The sequence below is a fragment of the Vulpes lagopus genome, chromosome 7, assembly GCF_018345385.1.
Source record: "Vulpes lagopus strain Blue_001 chromosome 7, ASM1834538v1, whole genome shotgun sequence".
NCBI classification, from domain to species: Eukaryota; Metazoa; Chordata; class Mammalia; order Carnivora; family Canidae; genus Vulpes; species Vulpes lagopus.
Window position 1 is genome coordinate 98,846,492 of NC_054830.1, and position 16,724 is coordinate 98,863,215.

At 41.3% G+C, this 16,724-nt stretch overlaps 1 protein-coding gene across 11 annotated transcripts in view; it reads left to right on the plus strand.

Annotated features, from left to right (window-relative positions):
• Positions 1-218: 218 nt before the first annotated feature.
• The window catches only part of MPDZ (multiple PDZ domain crumbs cell polarity complex component), a 164,523-nt gene continuing 148,017 nt past the window's right edge, over positions 219-16,724 (plus strand). For 8 of the 11 annotated variants that reach the window (XM_041761417.1, XM_041761409.1, XM_041761412.1 and 5 more), the window contains exon 1: positions 219-507. The gene's annotated coding sequence lies outside the window, so the exon portion shown is untranslated. Of the gene's footprint in view, positions 508-1,520; positions 1,540-16,724 lie in introns of those variants that run through there. The other 3 variants (XM_041761419.1, XM_041761421.1, XM_041761411.1) reach the window with 2 other exon arrangements.

Sequence of the window (16,724 nt, forward strand, 5' to 3'; positions counted from 1 at the left end):
GTCTAAGTATGTCCCGAGCACCCCAGGGGCCGCGTCCGGCCAACATAACCACTGCTGCTGATTGGGCAGCCGGGTCGACCCGGCGCCCCGCGTGCCCCCCGCGCCCCGCAGCTTTAAAACCCAGGACCCCGGGCTGGGCCGCGCCCCCTGATTGGCCGAGGCGCGCCCGCCGCCCGCCGGCCGCAGGCGTCACGCAGCCCCGGCAGCCCGGGCCCCGCCGCCTCCTCCCCGGCAGCCCGGTCGGCGCAAGTGCGGCGCGCGGGGGGAGGGGGCGCGGCGGAGCGGAGGCTGGCGTCGGGCGGCCGCCGGCCGGGCGGGATTAAGTGTCCCGGCCGCGCGCGAGCGTCGGTGCGCGTTTACCCCGCAGCTCCTCGCCGGGCCGTTACTCAGCGGAGAAGAGGGCGAGCGGGGAGAGGGCCGCGGCTGCCGAGGCCCCGGCGACCCCGGCGACCCCGGCTCCCGGCCCCCTCCCTGTGCGCCCCCGCCCGGGGCGGCCGCCGCCAGCGGGTAAGCGGCGCCGGGGCCCGGGCCGGGGGGCGGGGAGGCCGGGCGCGCCCCCGAGCTCTGCGCGCGCCGGCCGGGGAGGTGCGCGGGCGCGGGGCGCCGGGCGCGGGGGCGGGGGCGGGGGCGGGGTGCGTGCGCCCCTCCCCGCGCGGACGGGCGGCCCGGCTCTAGAGGACGGGGCTGCAAGTGTCCTTTGCTGCGTGCTGGCCCCCGAGCTCCGGCCCCAGCCCGGGCGGCGCCCCAGCCTTTGCCCTTGCTGACTCCAGATGCTTTAAAAGTTTTTTTTTTTTTTCTTTCTTTCTCTTCGCCTGGAGGGGCACGGGGATGGTGCCAGAGGGGGAACCGCGGCCCGGGCGCTGGAGCCTGTTGCTCGCCGCCGGTGTGGCCTCGCGCGCCCCGGGCCGGACGCCCCCTCCGGGGTGACGCGGCGCGGGGCGCGGGGCGCGGGGCGGGTGCGGAGAGAGCCCCCGGCCCCCGGCCCGCCCCCCGCCCCCGCAGACCGGCGTCTCCAGCCCGGTCCGCCGACCCCCAGCGCCGCCAATCGCTACCCGCCCGCGTCCCCCGCGGCGCCCGTGCCCTCCATCGCCTGCCCCCCGCGGGGGGAGCTCGAGCTCCCGCGCCCACGGGGCGCCTTTGTCTGCGATCCGCAGCCGGGGATGCCGGATGTGCCTCGGAAGCGCGGTTCCGGGACGCTTTGTGTCCTGGGAGCTGTGTGTGTGCCGGGGTGGTGGTGGTGTACGTTTTTGCCTGCGTTCTTCGCGGAGGCACAACGGCCGGGCTATTCTTTCCAGCAGATCACACGGAAACGCAAGCTGGGGCTGCCTCGCGTAGGAGGGGCCCCGCGACGGGCCGGGGGGGGCGCTGCGCCGCGGCCGGAGCGAGGCGGGGGCGGGGGCGGGGGCGGGGGCACGTCTCCCGCCGGCTGGGCGGGTGGGGCTTGCGGAGCCCGCTGGGCTGGCGCGGACCCCGAGCGTGGGCGCTGCGTGTGGAGCGGGGAGGCTGCGGTGGCAGCTAGTGCTGCTTCGGTAGCATCAGGTGAGAGGACCGTGACTTCAGCGTAGGTCGGGTACTCTCCATGTTCATTGGATGTCCAGAGGGGAAGACTCAGCAAAGGCACTAGACGCTGTCACCCAGCCTTGGCGGACAGCTGTGCTGTAAACATCCCCCTGTGTTTCCCTAGGCATTTCTCGTTTAGGTTACCTTCTACAAAAACGAAACAAAACAAGAAACCAAAAAACCCCGTGATCTGAAAAACCAACGAGGTGATGGTTTGGGGCTTGGGAGTTTTTACATGCTGACTTTAGTGGAGGTGACTACAATGAACTTTCTTTTAAGGGTCACATAATCTATATTTGGTATATACTTGAGCGCCTGATAGAATTTAGGTTAAAAAATTGCATTTAAGGAAAACAAAACTTCCCGTTCCTAGGTTTGAGCTATTAATATAACGTAAAGCTCTGGATGGATGCTCTGGTGCCTTTGCCTGAAGGAGGGGCTAAGAGGGTTTAGAGGGTGGTGGGGATAATCTTGTCTGGGCTGCCCAGATTTCCTGCTAACTAATGAGCTAGTTTACAAACGTGGTTTTTTTCTAGATTGAGCTATATCCTCGCTCAGTTCATATTAGGGTCTTTTACTTAAAAAAAAAAATTATTTATTTATTCATGAGAGACGCCCAGAGATGCAGAGACATAGGCAGAGGGAGAAGCAAGCTTCCTGCAGGGAGCCCGATGTGAGACTCCATCCCGGGACCCCAGGATCAGGCCGTGAGCCAAAGGCAGGCGCTAAACCAATGAAGCACCCAGGTGCCACCATGTTAGGGTCTTTTAAAACGGAGGTCTCTAAACTTATGGGTCACAGGCCAAGTTGGCCAGCAGCAGCCTGTTTTCCCCTAAAGTGTAGGAGTTAGAAGTGGTTTGTGCAATTTTATGTGGCTCAAAAACAAAATCAAAAGAATATTATATCATGGCATGTGAAAATCATATGAAAATCAAATCTCAGTGTGCTGTTATAAGTAGAGTTTTATTGGCACACAGCCACACTCATTAGTATTGTGAGTGGTGGATTCTTCCTGTCTCTAGCTCCTTTCACAGCAGCAGTGGGAGAGTTGAGTAGTTGCGTAGTTGAGACACAGATACATAGCCTTCAAAGTATGAAAGAAAGTATGTTGCCTTTCTCTTATTCTTTACAGAAAAAATTGCCAACCTAGGGCAGGCTTTAAAAGAATTGCTTAAATACTTCCTTTTGTGATGGATGCATTGCTTAATTTCATTGCCTTTAACTGTTTCTGGTGTCCTCTGAAGTGGCTGACTTTTCCCAACTAGGTAGTCAGATTAAGTTAATGTATTGGATTTTCACATTTCCAAGTTTCACTCTCAGAAAGATTCTTAACCTTTTTTTTTTTTTAATTTTTTTTAATTTTTTTTATTTATTTATGATAGTCACAGAGAGAGAGAGAGAGAGGCAGAGACACAGGCGGAGGGAGAAGCAGGCTCCATGCACCGGGAGCCTGATGTGGGATTCGATCCCGGGTCTCCAGGATCGCGCCCTGGGTCAAAGGCAGGCGCCAAACCACTGCGCCACCCAGGGATCCCGATTCTTAACCTTTTGATTCTTTTTCTTTTTTGTCAGAATCTAGGATAAAGTGAGTTTTCTGATTGGCAGAAATTATGTGTGTAGTTGCTTTAATATAGATAGCCCAATTTCAAGGTGTTCTTCGCTGAGTTCTAGCGGCTTCTTGCTACCGTGCTACCTGAGCAGGTTTTGAGAATCACAGTTTTGTTCATTTAGGTGGAGAGCAGCTGGGGTTAGAGGATGTCAGGAATACATTTTTGCAGGGAAGTTACCACTTCAGGCAAAGCTAGTTTGTGAGGGAGCTTGACTCTTCAACAATCCTCTTCCCTAAACCTTTGCTAAAACAAAAAAAAATGTTTATTCTCAACATATTACTAAGAGATCAATCATATGTGTACATGCGTATAATATGCATTCTTTTCATTTCATTGGTATTGGTATTTCATTTCTTCTCTCTTGTTTCTGGTTTTCTTCCTCATTTTTTTCTGTACTCCTTCCTTTTATCTCCTAAGCCTGTTGCCTGTTGTTTAGGCAGGGCAAGATGTGAGTTTCTGTTTTTAGTATGCTCTGAATCCCTATCACATAGACATTTTCAGTATGCTCCAAATCCCTATCACAGAGCCTGTTTAACCATTAAAGGCTTCTTTGCATTTCAGATACCTTTTATTTTTTATTTATTTATTTTATTGAAGTTTGATTTGCCAACATATAACACCCAGTGCTCATCCCATCAAGTGCCCTCCTCAGTGCCTGTCACCCAGTTATCCCATCCCCCACCCACCTCTCCTTCCACTACCCTTTGTTCGTTTTCCAGAGTTAGGATTCTCTCATGCTTTGTCACCCTCTCTATTTTTTTCCACTCGTTTTCCCTCCTTTCCCTTATAATCCCTTTCATTATTATATTGCCCTTATGAGTGAAACCATATGGTGATTGTGCTTCTCCAACTGACTTACAATGGAATATTACTCAGCCATTAGAAAGATCGAATACCCACCATTTGCTTCCATGTGGATGGAACTGGAGGGTATTATGCTGAGTGAGCTAAGTCAGTCAGATACCTTTTAAATGCACATATATCATGACGGAGTGAAAGCTGTCCCCAGAGTTTACTAGATATCTGCAATGTGGGTGTGCTCAGATTTGTGGGAATCCTTGAAATGTAATTTTGCCTTGATGCAGGCTTTCAGCCTTTGGGTGCTGGGTGTGGAGGCTCTGCTTTACAAATGAAGTGGACCCATTGTTTTGAGTTAGTATTAAGGGATTTAGAAGCTGGCATGCAACAATGAATTGCCTGGGAGATAACAAACTGCCCTGAGTTAAAGGCAGATTATTTTCTTAGATTACATCCCAAGTCTGACATCATAGACTTGACCCTCTTAGGTTGAGTTGCAGGTTGGCTCCATTTTGTATATTTATAATATGTACTTATATACATATTTATAATATGTATTTTGTGAATTTCATAAAGCAGCTTGAGAAAAGTTGATATATTGGACTGGAAATGTCTCCATACTTGCTAGAGCAAACAATACATCTGCCAGAGAATGATCCTATATTTCAAAGTAAGAAAGCGGAAAACTTCCCATAGAATTCAGGACTGCTTGATGGTACATATGAATGATTCTATATTTTGTTATTATTATATTTCTCAAGTAGTTGTATGTGATTTTAAATTACATTTGGCCTGAATAGGAATTCACTTGATACAGTTACATTGTTACATACATTATCAACCCCATATTTATAATAAGAACGGTATTATTTTCCCTTGGGAAATAGTGTCATGCATAAGAGAGCATCTATATAAACACAGTTGGGAAGTGATGGTTAGTATGGTAAAGTTGATATACTATGATTAAATAATTACAGTGGGGTTCTGTATGGGTGAATAAGAATAAGGAGATGAAGAACTACTTCTACTTAAATAATCTATTGCCTTCCTGTGAAATATTTTCTGAGAAGATCTGAGGTAATCGTTTATTTAGTAGATAATAATGGACGGGTTAGGAGGTACGTTGCTTTGGGTTAAGCACTGGGAAGAATGTAAAGTATTGCTCTAGAAGTCTACTGTCTTGGTTGAAATAATAATCACACAGTGGGAAGAGTAAGAAGGTTTTACACATAGTAAAAGTTATACCATCTCAAAGAAAATAGAGATCAACATAGGATTGCTTGCTGTCAATTTGTAGATGGCCGTCTTCTCCCTGTGTCTCTCAGTTGAATTGGATTAGTGGAGCCCCAGGGACCTCATTTAACCCTACCTACCTCTTTAAAGACTCTGTCTCCAAATACAGTCTCTGAGGTACAGGGGTTAGGACTTAAACATACATATTTTGGGGAGGTAGAGAGGAGGACACAATTCAGCCCTTAAGAAAGTTCTTAAAAAGACCCAAGTTATAGGGACTCCTGGGTGGCTCAGTGGTTGAGCATCTGCCTCTGGCTCAGGGCGTGATCCCAGGATCCTGGGATCGAGTTCCACATCGGGCTCCTGGCAGGAAACCTGCTTTACCCTCTGCCTGTGTCTCTGCCTCTCTCTTGGTGTCTCTCATGAATAAATTAGTAAAATTTTACAAAAAAAGAAAAAAAAGACCTAGGTTATAAATCCGTGGAGACCTTGAAGAAAGGACTGGTTTAGGGCAGGGAGGCAGGTCATACAGGAGGCTCTTGTGTTACTCTAAGCATTTATTGAGGTAATTTGATGTTTGGGAAGAAAGAAACTGCTACTTGAGGAAAGAGATACTTTATCTTTGGCCAGAAGCCACTTGTTTTCTTTTTCCTGGTTTTCACTGAGAAACTGGTTCTTGCTTTTTATGAGCAGAGTGCTACATTAGTTTCCTTTTTAAGTATTTCATAAAAGCGCTAATTTTAAAAAATATTTCCTCTATTCCTTTAAAAAAATCAGTAAAACATTAAATTTGTCAAAGATGAAATGTTAATGTTTGTAAACATTTCGTGATGATTCTGGAACCTGATTAAAACAGCAAAACTTATTCTTTAAATTACATTGACCTAAAAACTGTATATACTTGCATGTTTTGTGAGCAAGTAGTTTACATAATCATTTTTTCCCCTCAGAAATTTCCTCTCCTTTTTGGAAAAAATTGAGGTTAAAATAGTAATTTAGATTGTATATTATAAAATAACAAAAACTTTTTTAGGTGTTGACATTAGTTGAGTTAGAGAAATGTTAATGGAATTTTTCCAAATTTGGCCTGCCGAGTTAAAAAAAAAAGTAAATTGAAATTAAGTTTAAAGAGAATTTGAGAATTAAGTTCTTGCTTTTTTTTTTTTTTTTCCTTCTTGCTTGTGATGGTTACATTTGTTTAGTATAGGAAATTCTGGTCTTTTTTTTTTTTTTTAAGATTTTATTTATTTATTCATGAGATACACACAGAGAGATAGAGGCAGAGACAAAGGCAGAGGGAGAAGCAGGCTCCATGCAGGGAACCTGATGCGGGACTTGATCCTGGATCATGCTCTGGGCTGAAGGCAGCGCTAAACTGCTGATCCACCCAGGCTGCCCGGAAATTCTGGTCTTTTTTCTCCTTTTAGTTTTATTTATATCTTAGAAAAGAGTATTCATTGTTGTTTTCTTATAAAGCACTCTACCTTCAGATCTAAGGTGCTATAAATAAATGCATGAGGGGAAAGTGAAAAAGGAAACTCTTGTAAGAGAGGAAAAACAGACATTAACTACAAAAAAAAATAGGAAAGACCTATTTGGGTGTGTTGATAATGTAGTGTTGATAACTTGAATATGTTTTGGGATACTTTGCAATTTACTTTATTAGTTATATTTTAAAACTATATAGTAAAAGACATGAGATAGTTATTTCCTTAGTAACTTATTTAATAATAAAAATAACACATATAAAAAATACATGAGGTAGACAAGTGCAGAGAATTAAACTTGCCTGTGATTGTCACCTATATATCAGCCCCCCTCAAATAATACACATGAATAAATAGCACTGTTTGGTGATCAGTAGATTTCACTGATTGCTCTTTTTCTCAGTGAAGATAATATGATCAGAGGTTATTAAACATCCATACATAGAATTGAAACTGATCTCAATTGTGTGAACCAATGTCCATTGACTCTTGAGGAGATATAGTAATATGGCTAACTACGATGTGGCACATAGGAAACCAGTGGAGCATCAATTATTTAATCTTGGTCTCTGCTTGAAAGTAAATATTACATAGTCCATAGTTAATTTTGGAGGCTCAATCATGAGGTATTTTTAGGTGTTTTATGCCTGTGGAAGGAAAACAAAAGAAATGGCCCCTAGGCCAGGATTATTGCTCCCTTGCCTGCTCTGTGAAGTTCAGTGAACATCTTTTAGGTGTTAAACTAAGGACTTTCAGACTCCACCCTTTTCTCAAGAGGGGGGGAGGGATTATTTTTCTTATTGATGTGTAATTTATAATTGACGTGATAAACTTCACATATTGGAAGTGCACATTTTGTTGAATTTTGGCCACTGTGTATCATTCCCCATGATCAAGGTGGTGAACATACTTAGTACCTCTACAAGTTTCCTTATGACCCTTTGTAATACTTTCTTGTCTTGCCCTACTTACCCATCTCCTATCTCCAAGTAACCACTGATCTTTCTGTCAGGACAGATTAGTTTGCATTTCTAGAGTTTTAAATAAATGGAATCATGCAGGACATTCTCTCATTTTATCTGGCTTCTTTTACTCTGTATTTTGGGATTCATCCATGTTGCTTCTATTCATAGTTTAATACTGCTTATTGCTGAGTGCTAGATCATTGTACTGAATGGATGTACCGTTCAGAGGTTTTTTTTTAAATAAGTTAGAATTCCCTTGTATTTTGTCCATTGTCGTGTATTTGTCCTTGGTTTCAACCTTGTTGTGTCAGACTTTTGTATTTGACATATTACTCAGTCTTTTTAAATCCATGCCTCGTGAATACACTTAAAATTTAAGTGCCCTTATAAAATGTATTTGAGGTTTCAAAATATGTAAATCATATTTAATTTTTTTAAAAAAAACTAGCAATTGTAAAAGAGATTTAAAATTTCCTAATCTTTAAAAATATTACATGATATGTAAAAACAAAACAAACAAAAAATTGGTCACGTGGGTGTTGAGGCTTTCCACAGACTTTTATATCTTACCATGTGAATATTGAGCTCAAAGCTTAACGCTTTTAAGACTGCTCGGCTAATTCTCTCACTAACTTGCATATTTTTTGTAGTTTTTATAGATTTTGACAGATTTATCTGTCACTTCCTGTGACAAATTTATATGACAATCATATATAGTAAATATAACTAAATTGTAATTTGGTGCCTGAATTATCCAAATCATTGCCATTCTGTATGTTACACCTAAGATCGTCAAATGTATCAAGAATTGGAGAGAAGATGATCATCATTTTGTGAAAACATGTTGTTCTTGTTGGCATCATTTAGATATTTTGGGCCTTTTTTAACACTCGTATGTTTGTCTCTACTTTCTAATGACTTAATTGAAATTAAGTGGCAAAAAACAAAAAACCAACCCAAACAATATCAGTTAAGGCAGATGTGGTCTCTGGATTATTACAAAGGGAAAAGCTGGTTTATATTCTTAATATTAACAGCTAGTCCTTTGAGTATCATAGTAAAATACAGTTAATGAATGTAGTAAAATTACAGATGAGTTAATTAAGAAGCAAATAGTCATGTTTATTGAAAGAAAATAAGGTCTCTTAAAATGTTTTCAGGGAGAAAATACCAGTTTTCAAAGATGGCCCCAGTGAGTCCTATGAAATTATATGTGGTGACTAAGTAGAGTAGCCTATTACAATTATCTGTGAATTAGTAAGTAGAGATTTGAATTGGTTCATGCTTATTTATCTTATATGGCTAAGGTTCATGTTTGGATAGGTTCATATGAATTTGGATTCTTTATATAATTTCCCCTTGTCTGAACTACTTGGAATCTTGCCAGCAAGATGTAAATTGTCATCTTTTTTGCTGACTTTCCTCAGTGTACTCTCAGCAATGTAGATTATTGCTGACTGACAAGCTTGTCTGCTGATTTAGACAATGACATCTCTTTGCCGTCAGAGGAATACAAGGTTCTCTCCAACGGTTCTTTAGTACAGGTTAGGTAAAACATTGCTTTTATTATTGTGAGCGAATTTTATTTTCTTCTTGAGTGTATGCATAGTCAATTAACAGAAGATCCAAAGGTGAATTTGTTTTGGCTTAGTGTAGAGATGAATAAGAGAGGATCATGGCTGATTATATATATATATATTTAGATATATTCTTCTTTCTATAAGTAGGCTTTATTTCATCTTGGTTTTGATTCTACTGGGATTTTTAGTTTACTTCACAGATTTTGTTTGATATCTAAGATTTTGATCTTGGAGTGCCTGGTTGACTCAGTGGCAGAGCCTGTGACTCTTGATCTCAGGGTTAGGAGTTTGAGCCCCACGTTGGGTGTGGAGTATACTTAAAAAAAAAAAAAAGGTATTTTGATCTCTTCCTGTTTTTATTTTTTTATTTTTTTTTATTTTTTTATTTTTATTTATTTATGATAGTCACACAGCGAGAGAGAGAGAGGCAGAGAACAGGCAGAGGGAGAAGCAGGCTCCATGCACCAGGAGCCTGACGTGGGATTCGATCCTGGGTCTCCAGGATCGCGCCCTGGGCCAAAGGCAGGCGCTAAACCACTGCGCCACCCAGGGATCCCTCTTCCTGTTTTTAATTGGACGTTACTAAGGCCATCTTCCATAAATAATTTGTCTTCACATTGGTTTAGAAACCAATGTGATGTGAAATAAGCTTTAATATTTAGTGTCAGCATCATAAATAACTTTGCCTAGTGTGTTGGCCATTGTGGGTGCTTTCTGAATATGGTACTTAGAGTGATCAAGCATGAAGGGTCAGTCTTGTCTTTTCCTTCCTTCCCTCCCTCACTCCTTTCTTCCTTCCTTTCTTTTTTTCTGAACACCCTCATTCATTACCTTGCTTAAGGTCTTCATTTCTAATTGATTTTTACCACTAAGATAATTCTTATATATTGAATTTAAAATGTTCATGCTCGCTAGGGTTCCAACTTCTGTTGTCCCTCCTTGTTAATCTGTACCTTCTTCCTGATTAATCTTCTTTATCCCCAGCCAGCAACACCTAAAGCCTAATGATTGCCTACTTTTAGGGTCTTCCAAGTTCTTTTTCCTTTAGATACACATGTGTAGTTGATACATTCTTTCAACAAATATTTGGTAAGTGCCTTATCTGAACCAGCCACTATTTCTGGTTCTGGAGATACAGCCCTGGGAGCAAAAGGGACTACCACTACCACTAAATCAAACCAAACCAAAAAAAAACAACAAAAACTCCCATGGAGCTTAAATTTTAATATTTCCTGTTTTCTAGAGACATTTCAAACTGGATATGTTCAGAAATAATGCATTTCTACTCATTCCTCTAAAAACAGAAGATCTCTTTCTGCTGTTTAAGCTAACAGTATCTTAGTATTTCTTAGTTATCCAAATTGGAAACATTGAAAGTCAGTGTCTGTTGCTGTTACTCAGTCTGCCAGCCCCCAGCACACGTCTAGTAGTCATTGAATTTTTTCGATTCCCTCTGATGAACGTGTCTATATTTCCTTGTTTTTCTGGTATCTGCCTTAATCTTGGCTCGTGTTATTTTTCTCCACCCCCCCCCCCCCGAAAGATTTATTTATTTATTCATGAGAGAGACAGAGACAGGCAGAGACATAGACGGAGAAGCAGGCCCCCCACAGGAAGCCTGATTCGGGACTGGATCCCAGGACTCCGGGGGTCATGCCCTGAGTCAAAAGCAGACGCTCAACTGCTGAGCCACCCAGGCTCCCTTGTGTTATTTTTCGATTGGCTTGCTTTAATAGCCGAATATCTGATTATACTATCATAGTTCTTTCTCTTTTTCATGAGTTATTTACTCTATTACCAAGACTGGTTTTCCAGAAAATGAATTTCAGTTACTGCCTGTCGCTTCCCACCCATTCCCCACGTGCTGCCTTGCCTGCAGGGAAAGGGCCCCAAGGGGGTGATGAAACATTGCTTTCCTAGCTCCTGTCTAGTTTGGAAGCCCAGTACTATAGAATCCTTGTTGTTTGAATTCTCTGGTTTCTTTACAGCTACGTTGCCCTAGCAGTTTTCCTTCCCTTAGCAAGACATGTTTTTTCCTCTCCTGGCTGTCTCCCACACTCTCCTAGGTTGTGCGTCCTGTGGGACAGCTCACATGTCACATCTCCCAATTCTTGTTGATGCATGCTGACAGCATTGCATTTCTCTGTACTCCCAGAGAATTTAGCACATCACACTGCAGTGTAATTACTTAACTGTTTTCCACTAAAATGAGAGCTCAAAAGTTAGGTACCTGTCTATATTTTGCTTTACCATATGCTTCAGTGATAGAGGCAGATACGGACTTTGGGGGGGGGCTTAACGTTTGTAGAATTTGAGATGGCCCTCTTTAATAAAAAAAATAAAATTATGAATGCAAAAGTAGTTGCAAAAGCCCCTATTTATTTGAATGAGAATGGAAGGATCTTTTGTGAGTATATCATGCTAAATATGTGTGTACTTATCTTAATCTTGCTGAAGCAGGGACACCTGGGTGGCTCAGTGGTTGAGCCTCTGCCTTCGGCTCAGGGCATGATCCTGGAGTTCCAGAATCGAGTCCTGCATGGGGCTCCCTGCATGGAGCCTGCTTCTCCCTCTGCCTGTATCTGTGCCTCTCTCTCTCTCTCTCTCTCTCTCTCTGTGTGTCTCTCATGAATAAATAAATAAAATCTTAAAAAAAAATCTTGCTGAATCAATGCTGTGTTTTGTATAGTTTTTTTTTGCTGTTGATTTTCTTAAAATTAGGAAACATTATCAGCCATTCTGATGCTGATACTGCTGGTAATAATGCTACTGCCAAATGCTACTACAGCACTTCCATTTTCTACATACTTACACATACTTTATCTTACAGGATTTTGACAACTGAGTCATAAGGAAAGTGACTCAGACTTAATGATCTTTACTGTGTTTGGCTATTTGGTGGGTGATAGAAGAGAGAGCTGAACTTCTTCCTTTGAGATCAGATTTCACTTTGGTGGGGGAAATGATTCCATTCTTCCTGTGCTTCTGTGACCTCAGACTGTTCCACCTCCTGTGAGGCTGGTGAATGCTCAGTACTTCTCTGAGAGTTTTGCAAAGATCTTGCTGCCTCTCTATCTCTTTTCCATTTCAGCTTCCTCACTTCATATTTTTTTTTCTTCCTTTCCTGCCCTGTTTATCTGTGTCTTGCAATACATCAATCTGTTCTTTCTTCATCCTGTCTTCCCTGGTAGATGACATTTTACCTTTACGAGTCAGTTCTTTGACAAAGCTGACTTTTAAGAGTTTGAAACGATTGGATTCATTTCTACTTCTTTGATATATTGTAGGGGGTAATTTCAGGGATATTCAATAGCACAAACAGTGTAGTTTTCAGCAATGAGAACATAAGTGTCCTAAAAGCTGTGTACTTTCTTTTTTGCACTTTGCAGGGTCCCAATTCAGACATATCAATTGTCATTTGTGTTAAGGAGTTACTGATTTAATAAGCCTGATTAATCCGAGAGCAAATTGGAAATAGCAAAATGGAGAAATTAGAGTCCAGACACTAAGAGAAGACAAGATAATAATAGCAATAGTTTTTGGTATGCTTATTATTTATTTCCAGGCACTTTGCATGTTATTGTTAATGCCCACTGTACAGCAGCAGCTCAGGATCTCACAATTAGTAATATAGTAGAGTTTTTTAAGTGAGCTTTATAAGGCAGCCTGGAAACTCTGAAAGCATAGATGCCTGGGGCTACATAATCTGAAGGTAAATAATTATTTCCTTACCTGTAGTAGTAGTGTTAAAGCACAGAGCTATATGGTGGAAAGTTCTTGGTTTTGCTATCAATCAGACTTGGGTTGACTTTAAAGAATAGTTCTATTACTGACAGCCTTTGTGAATGTGGGTGAAAACACTTTATCATTCTGACCTCAATTTTCTTATTTAAAAATATGTGTATCTAATATGAAGCTCTTGGTAGAATTAAAGGAAATGCATGTGTGTGAAGCATATATGCTCTGTTTAAGAAGACAGGGATATAGGGAAGCTATTTCATAGATAGTTTGATTTCATACAATGAAAATAATGCTAGTTTATTGCCTAAAAAAGTCACTCATGGAGACTATTTAATTCCATGGAAGAATTACTGGTATAGTAGATGCAATAGCAATCAATTCTTATATGCAGTTTTATTATTGGTTTTTACTGAATAGCATTTTTAAAGGTCCAAATAACAAATTATTGCTTTAATTTGTAGATTACAACCAAGCTTACATTTTAGACATCAATAGTGAATATATATTTGGAAACTTTGCCTCTTGAAGGGGATGTTTGATGGTCAATTTATATCTGAGGAATAAAGTTGCCTTTTTTTTTTTAATCAGCAAAATGACATAGAAAATTTAACAGTTACTTAGGGAATCTAGTAACAGACATCCAATCTGATTGAATAAGCTTTTAAGCCTATTATTTCTTCCTTCTTCTCTGTCCCCAAATCCTCTTGTAGCTGAATTAGATTACTTTGGCTGATACTTTCAGATAATTATTGGTGTTTTATTACGTAGACTTTTCAGTACCCCCACGTCATAATGGCTGTGGAATATGATTGCTTAATAAATTCTGAGTTATGTGACCTTGAGAAAGTTAGTAATCTCTTTGGCCTTCTACTTCCACATATGAAAATGTGTTGTTACCAAGTTATGGGAAGAGTAAAAGTGCATGGAATTTTTTACATCTTCAAATAATATATTTGAAATTATGAAGCACTAATAGTTGTAAAAAATGCATTGATTTCTTCTTCTGGCTGAATTTAAGGGTTCTGAATTGCTCCATGAAAAGAATTGCAAAAATGGACACAGAGAAGGCATGATCTTTGGCCATGCCTTTTCAGTACATGCATGGTACTTCTCTGTGCAAAGAGCTGGCAATGAAACCAATAGGGCATGTGGACTACTGGTCACCCCACACCTGGGACATGGGAGAAAATCAGGCATGTTAAATATCACTCTAATATGCTGTTCTCTTCCCAGAGGATTTCCTATCAGAAATGTGAGCCTGCCCTTTTCTGAGTGAAATTTGTAATCTTAATCCCTATTCCTATCCAAATTCAGCAGAGGGAATTCATGAGGGCCACAAACTGAATTTAGGAGGCACTGATTGATGGGGAGGAATAATAATATCTAATTATGTATAGTACTTAAAACTCTGTAACAGCCAAGTAGGCGATATGATAGATGATAGTATTCATAATTTTCGTAGAAAAGCTTCCCAAACAGAAGAAATAATTAGGAACAATAATGGCGAAATGGCAGGAGTAAAAGTTATTTGAAAAGTAATGGAGAAATGCCCTAGAAAATGGACCTTGGGTGAGGAGCATGAACTTGAGATAGTTGGCTGGGGAGATGCGTAGAAGCAGCAGTTATAATACTGTGTGTCGTGCGGCCCCCTTCCTCCCTTTCCACAGTTTTGTCTGTATTGAAAAGGTTGTCTCTATACTGTCCTTTAGGGCTTTACCCTGAGGAATTGTTCAGTCCCAACAGACAAAGCCCTGTATGGTTCGCCTCGGTATCATCATTGAGATCTCACAAACTCAATGAAAGTCCAGTCTCTGAGAGGGCAGCCGAGAGATGACAGGTATCTTCTGTACTGTCACCTCCTCCTGCAGTTGATAAGTCCTAACAGCAGCTCCTGGCCGTGATTCAGGGTCCCACGGGGACACTTCGAGTACCTGTGCTTTTTCTAAGCATCAAGGATACAGTTTGCTGGGGGCCCACAGGAGAATTGCCTCATTCTAGGCAGGCAAAAGGGCAGGAGGCAGGAGCCTGAAGTAATTTCTCTGGAGAATTTGTTGCCTGTGCAGGAATTGCACCTGAGAATTCTGGCACAAAGTTAATCCTTCTGTGCGTTTTCAGTTTCCCTCAAAAATTATGTGACCAGAGTGAGTGTGTTATGAGCAGGTGCCCCTGGAGTTGGATGCCAGCCTGTTGTTCCCCAGCAAGGGCAGCCCTGGGAGGAATCCCCCTACCTGGTTCTGTGCAAGAAATATGCTGACCTGTTGCATTTTGGTCCTTAACACTGAAAATATCGTAGCAAACAGTGGCAAATTTCCCAACAATCTAAATTTATCTGAGTTTAACTAGGGAGTGGGAGAGCAGAAGAGGCTACATGTGCATCCTCAGAGGCATCTAAATCTTTTCCCTGGATCACCGTGTTTGGTGTAAGGTAACAATTTTAGAGGGAGGGTCCTTGTGCTTATAGGGAAATACTAAGAGCATTAGGGATGGAAAATATGTAAAAAAGGGTGCCTGGAAAGAAGGTATTGTGGAGTCCATAGTTCTCCTATGTGTATGTGTACATGTGTCTTGGTGGGGTTTTTTTTTTTTTTTTTTAATTATAAGTGAGGGTGAAGAGAAAGGAAATAAATATAATACAATAAACTAAAAACAGGATTGATTTGTCTAATATATTTAAAAGGAAAGAAAGTTCAGCCTTTCAGATTATCAGTTGAGTAATAGTAGCAGCCTAAGGTTCTAATCCCAGACACACCAGTGATCTGTTACGTAACCATGCCTCCGTGAGTGTTAGCATGTCTCTGAGCTACAAGTTTTTTGTTCCTTTCAACACTAACATTGACTCTCATACTTGAGTGTGAGCAGTAAATAGGAGAGATTAACTCAAAGGCATCACAAAATATAATTCAAGTGTGTAATTCTGGAAGCGGCCATGAATGTGGTGTCTTTATAACGTTAACTATCTGTGTGGTTTAGAGAATCTGCAGTTAAGGATGGAACATGCATACTCTTTTGAAAGGACAGTGAGCCCTTTATCTCCAGCCAACAGTCTTAAAAATAAAAGGAAGTCGCTTTAAATACAAAAATAAGTTTAATGAACATGTTAGTATAAATATATTGTGTGAGTATACCTATAATAAAATATTCCAACTTGTGTATTATATGTATTTTCCTTTTCAGTAGGGTTTTTTTCCCCCTATTAGGAAATTACCATGTAAAGGAATGAGCTCATATTATTTTCACCAAAACTTGTTTAGAGTTTGTGGATTCTTGGTCAAAGTAATAATTTTGATTTATGTCTACATAATTATGGATTAATTTGCCATTTCTCTGTTTTATAGTATTTTTTTTGTTTTATAGTATTAACTTAGATATCACTGTTCATTCTATTGTTACTTGAATGTACATGAAAGATAAATAAGTTTTCTCTTAATCAAAACAGATTTATATTTATATTTATGTGTACTCTTGGGTTCACTCATCATTTCCAGAGGTGGGGATTTGGGTCTGTACTGTAGAAGTAGAACAGCAGTGGTCATTTATCACTTCCTGCCTTGCTGCTCTCTCTCTCACACACAGAGTGGGCTAATCCAGAGCCATAAGCTTCTCTTCTAAGGCTCTTACCTAAAATGGCTTGGTACAACTAGCAGCTCAGTAACCATCAGTAAATCAGAATAAAGCTTTGTTTTTAAAATAAAATTTTTGAAAATAAAAATCCCTTATGAGATATTAATTTTGAAGAAATATTTTCAGAGC